Consider the following 8,461-nt stretch of genomic DNA (forward strand, 5'->3'; position numbering starts at 1 on the left):
CCAAATGAATTTTGATAATGTTTGTTCTTGGTTTTTTTTGGAAAGTTTGACCTGAAGGCACTGCAGCAGGGTGTCCCATAAAGTGTTCATGGAGCCTGTTTCATCATGCTATTTAAAACAGTCATGATTTCATACAATTATAGTTTCATATTTATTTATTTATTGGCTCTACAGCCTTTAGAGGAAGCTTTTTCAAGTGTCAAGAGTGATGCCTAAAGTCAGACGTGTATGGGTGGTTGCAAGCGATCAGCATGCTGACTGCTTAATGGGTGTCAAAATAAGTGAATGATTGTTGAGCAGGTCATTAACAGTTGACAAAATGCTAAGTCGTACCCATTTGTATGATTGAAGGTTTGAAGGTGTTAGTAACTGTTGGCATATTACGTCTATAAGTATTTTAGATTTGCATCATTTTATGAATTATATTTGTAGGTAAATGAGATCTGCATCCTGCCTTTAAAATCTGCATAAACATTTAAACACTTTAACTGTAATTAACCTATTCTCCTCTTCAAGGGGGGGCATAAGTTCATGATTGTTTTTTCCCTGACTAGCTAATGTAGCATTAGGAAACATCCAGAGGCTGAACCCAAGGAACCCAAGGCATCAGTTTCTCCTCAGCTCGATCAATCAGCATGTTTATTAACCTCTGAATGAAATTACACTGAACCTCACCTGAGTGCAGGTTTATTAGGGCTGTAAACGAGGGTTCCCTGCACTTTGAGGGGGCACAGTCAATAAATCCATGTGATAATATATCAGTAAGATTTCAAATGAAGAGTAAACGGATCGTCTTGTGACTTATTTTTTAAATGAATGTCAGACACGTAGCTCCATTTAAAAAAACACACAAGGAATATTACAGAAGATAAAGTCAACAACACATGGATACATGAAGAGGGACAACTTATTTTATTTTGTAACCTTTTCTGGATTTGACTAATTTAAAGATGAAATGTGGTTTTACAAAATAATTTCCCTGAAATCTTTTAAAAAGTTGGTTTTCAGTTCAGGTTGTAAAATAGCTGAAATGAAAGCTTGGTGCCTTTGAAAAATGAAATATAACACGTGTCTAATTCTTTGGCAGAGCATTGACACTGGTTTAAAGTGAACTGAAATGGTGGTAAATATTCCTTCAACCTAACCTGTTCTAAAAAGATTATTCACCTCAGAATATTCTTCATAGTTATTGGATGGACTCTGGCTTTCAGTATTATTTTGACTGTTGTGTTTTTCTCATTTTCTTTCTGCATTGTCTCTTTTGATTTTCTACAGGAATCAAATTCATACATTTTACTTTTTTGCAAATTACAAACCTGATTTTATGCAGAACAGGTGCAAAGCTAACACATTGAATGGCAGCATTAACACATTCACTTAAAAGAAAAAATTTAGTTTTATAAGGGATCAAAAGGTTGTGTTCATGGAGATATATACCTGGTATTTTTCTGACCATGGAAAGTCAACAACACATCTCTGCTTTGGAAGAAAGAATAAACCTTGTTGAATTTTCAGTGACAAGGTGCTGATGATTAGAGCCAGCTCTGGACTGAAGTGATCAGCTGTCAGACTGACAGGTGTGAAAATGTCAGGAGAAGCTGCAGCTGTAAATGATGGGGGTGTGGCAGAAACACACACACGGGTCAGACCGCTCGACTAAAAAACAGCCTTATGTGAGTCCTGATTAATTCTGATTTTGGCCTTGAGGAGGATTAAAACAGGGTTTCAGACCCTGGCAGCCCGGTGCAGGATGAGTTTGTAGGGTGATTACTGATCAGTGCAAACATTAAAAATACTGGAATTAACAATAAAAGTGTGTTTATGGTGTGAGGCTCTCTGTGGGACCCCTCACATGTCAACACTCTGATGAATAAAAGAGAATAATACTGTGATTATTACACACTATCATTAAGGTGTGTTTCTCTCATTAAATTAAATTGTCTGCTACGCTGCGTTATTCAAGCACTTAGTTCACACTGCAAATGTAATGTGTTTCAAATGTAACTGCACTGTGACCAATCATAATAATCATAACTGGACACATCCAAACACTTCAAGTAGATTTGCTTGGTTCCCCCATGTGTTTTTTTTGTATATGAAAATAATCTAAGCATAATGTGCAGGTTAGATTGTTTTCAATAAAAGAATAAAGCATAGAAGAACAAACACACTGCATTAATTATGGGCAGCAACATTCACATTTACAAAATTTGACATTAAATAATAAAAAAGAGCATACACAGTAAAATTGCACATTTCTGGACAATGTGAACAGCTCTTTTCACATGTGAAATAAAGAAAATATACATTTTACACAATAATCTGTATGTATTTAAGTGCTATTTGGATCTATTCTTTTTAGGTCTCTCAACAGTATAGGGACACTCTTGATTTTTGGTTCCTGTTTTTATTTTGCTTTTATACATATTGCTGCAAATGCACTAATAACACTAAGACAAACTCAGAGTATATTTAAACCTACCTTGCAGTAAACCTAAGTTCTGATTAAGTTGCCTCTGTTCCTGCCCTCCCTTTACTACCAAACTGTCATTTAAATCAAGAGACAAGTTAAAGAAAGCTTATTTATTATAATAAATACTGAAATAATGAGACCTAACTGAAGGTCTTCAGCGTATAGACTCTAAGGGGGGATTTTGTAATCATTGGATGCCTAAATCTAAACCGCAGCAGGAAAATCCCCCATGGAGTCCGGACCCTGGTGGTGGCTGATGACTTTCAAAGACCGAATGGATGATAAATAACGACCAATGATTCTGTGGAGACCAAGCGGAGGTGGGGAGGTGGAGGGGCGTGCACATATCGTCCGCATGAAGGAGCTAGAAGCAGAGAAGGAATCATATTTTAAAGGAGAGCAGAAAAGTGATAGGCTGGCAACGAGGAGGTGCCACCATGCTATTAGACGAGGAGACTACGGATGCTACAGCTGATTAACCAATGAGAACCCCAGACAATAACAGCTGGAGAAAGTAAGTGAGAGGACATCTATCATGAATGCAAATATAGTCCTGACTAAACTTTCACTGGAGCCTCACTGAACAATGATTTATTTGAAAAATATGTGTTTATCAACTTACATGCATCCCTTTGTTTACTCCATTATGTTGAGCTTAAAACCTTCCTTGAGATATTGTACAGTTGTGAGTCCACATCTGATGCAAAACAGCCCCCTGAAATACTGAAATACAAGCAACAACTATAAATTATGTTTTGTTTTGAATCTAAGCGCTATGCTTCTGAGCATAAAACTGCAAAGAGTAGATTTAAAGTTTATGTTCATGTGTTTTATGTCATTGCTAAATTTTATCCGGTGTTATTGTCATTGTTTAAAGACCACATCAGTCCAGAAAGATCTGCTAATATACAAGAATTTGAACTATTGCAACAAAACTGTAAAAAAATAAAAATAATAAAAAGCTATTCACACTCCTGCATTTGGATGTATTTTTCAGCAGCAAAGGTTGCCACTTGGTTGCGATACAGACCCTTTCAAATAAAAGTGAACATTTGATTACAGTGCATCTTTCATTTTCTGATAATTGAGCCTGAGGTTGTATCATTTCAATGCAAAGGATAGTGTTACTCAGCATCATGTTTAGAAGAGAGGGTTTGGTTTATATCCATTAATTTGGTTTCTTTATCTGCTTTGAAGAATGTCTCGTGAACGCCAAACAAATTACAGGACTCCTGTGAAAAAGTTTTTCTCACACCTTTTTGACTTTGTAGATGGGTTATGAAGGTCTGAAAGTTCCCTGTAAGTCATGCTGGAGTGTCAATCACAATACCCTCAATGAAATACACTGACATATAGGTAAGGGATACTGTATGGTTGGCAAGTGGTTACGGGGAACAGAATCCTGACAGGGTGAGACAAGACCCTGACAACACGAAGAGGTGGCGCATTTCTCACCTTTAGTCTCCTGCAAAGAACGGGCATCAATATTTATATGATTAACCTGAAGACTTTTACTTTTCACTTTCATTGGATGTTTTCACTGAAGGCTTTTTTAGCTTTTTGTCGCACTGCATAAGGCATGTCTTCATACCTCTCCGTCTCAACATTTCAGATAAATGCCACTTTCCTAGTGGAAGAAAGACTGCGGGATCAAGGCCCTAGAATAATCAAACTAAATTATTTGGCTAGATTATTTTTACATATTATTCCTAAGTCTTTCATGAAATAAAGAAAAAAAAAACACTTTCTGTTTTTCCACGACCTTTCGGTTTGGATAATAAAGCAGGTATGAATGTTTTCAGGGAGAGGAACTTAGCTACAAAACAGGGCTGAGGTTTTTAACGAAGATAGAAAGGAAGTTTCTCAACAGATTATTTCCTCTAAAGGTGACTGAACTCCGTCCTCCAGTCTATGTGTCTGTTAGCAAACACAGACACACACTTCTGAGGCTGAAATCAAAGAAATGCAAACAGTAAAATAAGAGTCAAAATAAAAACCTAATCAAATCTTTGAATGTTCGGAGCTACCATAGATTCCTCCAAGGACGTTGGCATCCAGCACACATCTATGATGCAAATGACACTTTTTAAATGAATGAGAGATGGCTGCTGTGATTTGTGAATACTGATAAAGTTATTAATATAAATGCAGGAGCGCTATCCTTTCATTTCCTGTTGTAGAAGGGATCGAGGCTGTGAACCCTGAAGTCATAAGGCTCTGACACCTCAGAGGGAGGTAGACAGAGAGACAGAGCGAGGGAGGAACAGCCCACAGAGAGGCAGATGTCTGTGTGTGTGTGTGTTACTGAGTGTGTGTTTGTTCTTTGGAATACAACTTTAAAATGTATCAGACTGTGTGAAAGCTCGGATGTTGTGCTCCTGAAATTGATAATTGCTAATGCCCACGGTCGCGTTACGTCCCTTGTGTTAAGCTTTGGTTGGTGTCCAAGGATTAGCGTACATATCAAACATTCCAGATCATATTGCCCCCTCAAACTCTGCTTCCCACTGATATGTAGGTAATTTATGCTTATTGTAATGTCAATACTTTGGGTATTGGGTGAAGTGAAAGTCAGCTTTTCTAATATTACTAGATAAAGGTTTTGAAGTAGTTGCCTGATATTTACTGTGTTGAAGTTTCAAGTGTTTGTCTGATGTTAATATCACTGAAGTATTGACAGTATACGTACAATTAAATTATATAAATATAAAAAGAGAGCCCAGGATTTCAATAATTACAAACTTAGGGCCTGATCTACTAAAGGTTTGCGTGTATAAAAACACGTGCAAACTTGATAGCGCGCAAAGCAGATGTACTAACCGGGTGCACCGAGGATTGCGTCTGTCAAATGAGCAAAACAGCACTCGCTATCCATTTAGCGTGTTTGCCTTCATGAATATGCAGAATACATGCAGATCATCAGAACGCGCAAAATACTGGGAGGAGGAGATGCAAATGTAATTATTTAGCACACGCAATGTGATTTATCAAACCTGAAGCAGAGAGAGAGCGCTGTTTTTGCGTCTATATTTAGCACGTTTGAAAGGCAGGTGCAAACTGGCACAGCGTTACGCACACATGGCTGTGGTCACTGTAAAGCTCATCATAACATGGCTTTACAACAAGCCCGCAACAGCGAGGCTTACAAGCATTACTACATTTTTTTGTCAATCAAACCAAGAGAACAAACAAATAATAATAATAAAACAACACAAATTCAAAGCAGTTCAGCACCACGGATAGTGACCGCATCATTCTGACACCCACTTTAACTTTTTCATATAATGAGAGCACAGTAGGTCACTGTATCAACAGCTATAAAGTTTAGTCAAATTTGCACAGCGGCCCACATGTTCACATACAAACAAATATCAATATGAAGTACTCGGCCTACTCACCACTGTTTGGACGAGCCTTAAGCTCTGCGGACTTGTCCACGATGCACTGTATGTCCATTTTCTTCTCTGTCATTCTCAATAGATAACATGACATGTCCACTCAATTTCTCCTGTCCCATCGTGCTCATCAAGGGGTTTTTAGTTAGTTTTAACTTGGAGAATGAGCGCTCACTAAGCCGCCAGGCAGCTTGGTGTAACTCCTCATCTCGTACTTGCAGCAGTGTGTTGGGGTGAATTGCCTCAAACATGTTTACAGTTCCATTTAAGCTGGTGGATCTTTGGAACAGTTGCTGGATGATGATATGAGGCATTAAAAACGTTCACCCGGAAGTTGCTCTTCTATTTTTTCTCACAGCGTTCACCTTTTCACAGATGGCCTCCCAAATCGTGTTTCTAACGCTGAGATGTCTCTGCTGGAGTTCACCGATGTGTTTATTTCCCTCCTCCACAAAGATCTCCAACTCCATGGCTTCAAACTTCATTTATCGCTCAAGGCCACTCTGCTCTCTCAAACTCTCCATGGTGACAGCCGATAGCACATGCAAAATCCTCGTAAAATAGGGCGGTCTGCACCACTTTTGCACTTATCATTTGTGCATGCAGTAGATAGCATAGCATAGTAGATCACCCGCAACACGCCCAGAAATAACACGTGCAAAATTATTATTTGCACACGCAAATTAGCGCTCGTTATTTGGGATCTTAGTAGATCAGGCCCTTAGTTTTTAAACCAATAGAGTCATGCAAAGAAAACAAGATCTTCACACCTTTCTGGTATTCTGCTCTTGCAGTCACTTCTCACTTTTTCACACATGCGATATGTCTGGACCTGGCTTAACTGCTCTGAGTACCAAAAGCGCTTGGGATGTCAGATCAGCTATCGCTAATCATATTGTGTAGCCTCTTAGTTTTATAGCCAACCTCTATCACACCATGTCCCATCACTAGCAGGTGCAGAACCCAAGCTGATCTGACCATCTGAGCACTTCTGATACTTAAGCCGCAACTTTAAATTCCTCTGATGCATCTTTACATTTGCATTACTCTTATGTGGTTTAATCCCAATGTCCACTCTGTGGCTGGAATAAAGACAGATGTGCAGTGTGTGAGTGTATAGTGGTTTGAGATTGTATATACATTAGTAATTGGACACATGCACTGTGGAAACAAGTTGCGCCAACAAATACAAAAATACTGGCCTCCAGCATGAACGTGTCTTACAGTACCATGTTGATATACAGTAAAACTTAAATTAGTAGTAAGTTGTCAATCTAAAAAACCTCTCCAATTCTTGAAAAAATACAACAGAATCAGTGTTGCCAACTTTGCGACTTTGAGATATGCTCCCCTTTTCTGCGTTTGATGGTTTCATGATGTTTCTTATTTTGTGTTGAAGCCATTTGTTGGAGGAGCATCAAAATGCTTTATACGGGTTTCACCTGAATGACCTAAAGATTTCCTTAGTTATGTGTCATGGATTTTTATTAATAGATAGTGTTTTAAACACGTTCAATCTGCAGAATGCAAGTTTTTGTCACATTTTACTTTAAATTTCAAAAACACAATTGCGTCTTCAACCAACAGGAAACATGATGGCACAAAGAAGAATTATCTTTTGGCTGGAAAAGAAGGCTGTAGCCATCATAGTTTTTATTTTATGTTGATTTAATAATCAACTGCTAGATACTGTTTTTGATGGGCCAATAAAATTGCTGTACAGTTTGACCCACCTCTATCGGCAACCTGAATTTCATCTTGAGGAGTTCATCATTTATGCAATGATTTGTTAATTTCATGACCTCCATGATTTCATTCATATGCTCCTCCTACATCTTGTTTCAGCAGGAGGCAACATGGAAATGTTGAATTTGTCGGTTTTTAAAAATTTGCAGCACAAGGTTGATATGATTGTTTCTCTTTTCCTTCTCAGTTTTAAAACTATTTACTTGATAACCATAACAAAATGATCTCACCACAGAAGTGGCACCACAGGCAGCTCGTTAACTTCTCATTTGCAGCACTTAGAACAGGTATAAACTGTATGTGCATGTTTAATGATCAATACGTTTTGAAAGTCAGAGGTGCTCCTCCAGCTCCCCTTGCAAACAAAATGTCATCCTCTGACTTGTAGCTCTGCAGCGTAAAGGCGAGAGAGTGAGTGCTGGTAGAGTTTACTAAATGGGAAACCTATACAAATTAATAATTTGTAACAATTATTGAAATTAAAATTCTGATATTGTGACTTCCTGGATTAACTTTCCCTAAAGAATACAGGAGAATGAGGCAAAGTACAGAGTTTGTCTGCAGCTCATGAATTGAGACATACAACAGAGAGTCACAGCAGCTTCCAGCCTCTGGCACAGCTGGTTTGGTAGTTAATTTAACATTCTGTCTAATTATATTTATTTGTTGACTGTACCAAATGTAACTGACAGTTATTGAAAAATGGTCAGACAGTCATTGACTCTAAATCATGATTTGAATCAGAAAAATCAATAAGCATTCAGAGCTTCAACCTGGAGTCAGCTGCTGTGTGTCTCTAAGGCAGAACAGATGGGACTGAATGAATACTTACTACATTAAGAGCGAA

The sequence above is a fragment of the Notolabrus celidotus genome, chromosome 7, assembly GCF_009762535.1.
Source record: "Notolabrus celidotus isolate fNotCel1 chromosome 7, fNotCel1.pri, whole genome shotgun sequence".
Classification (NCBI taxonomy): Eukaryota; Metazoa; Chordata; class Actinopteri; order Labriformes; family Labridae; genus Notolabrus; species Notolabrus celidotus.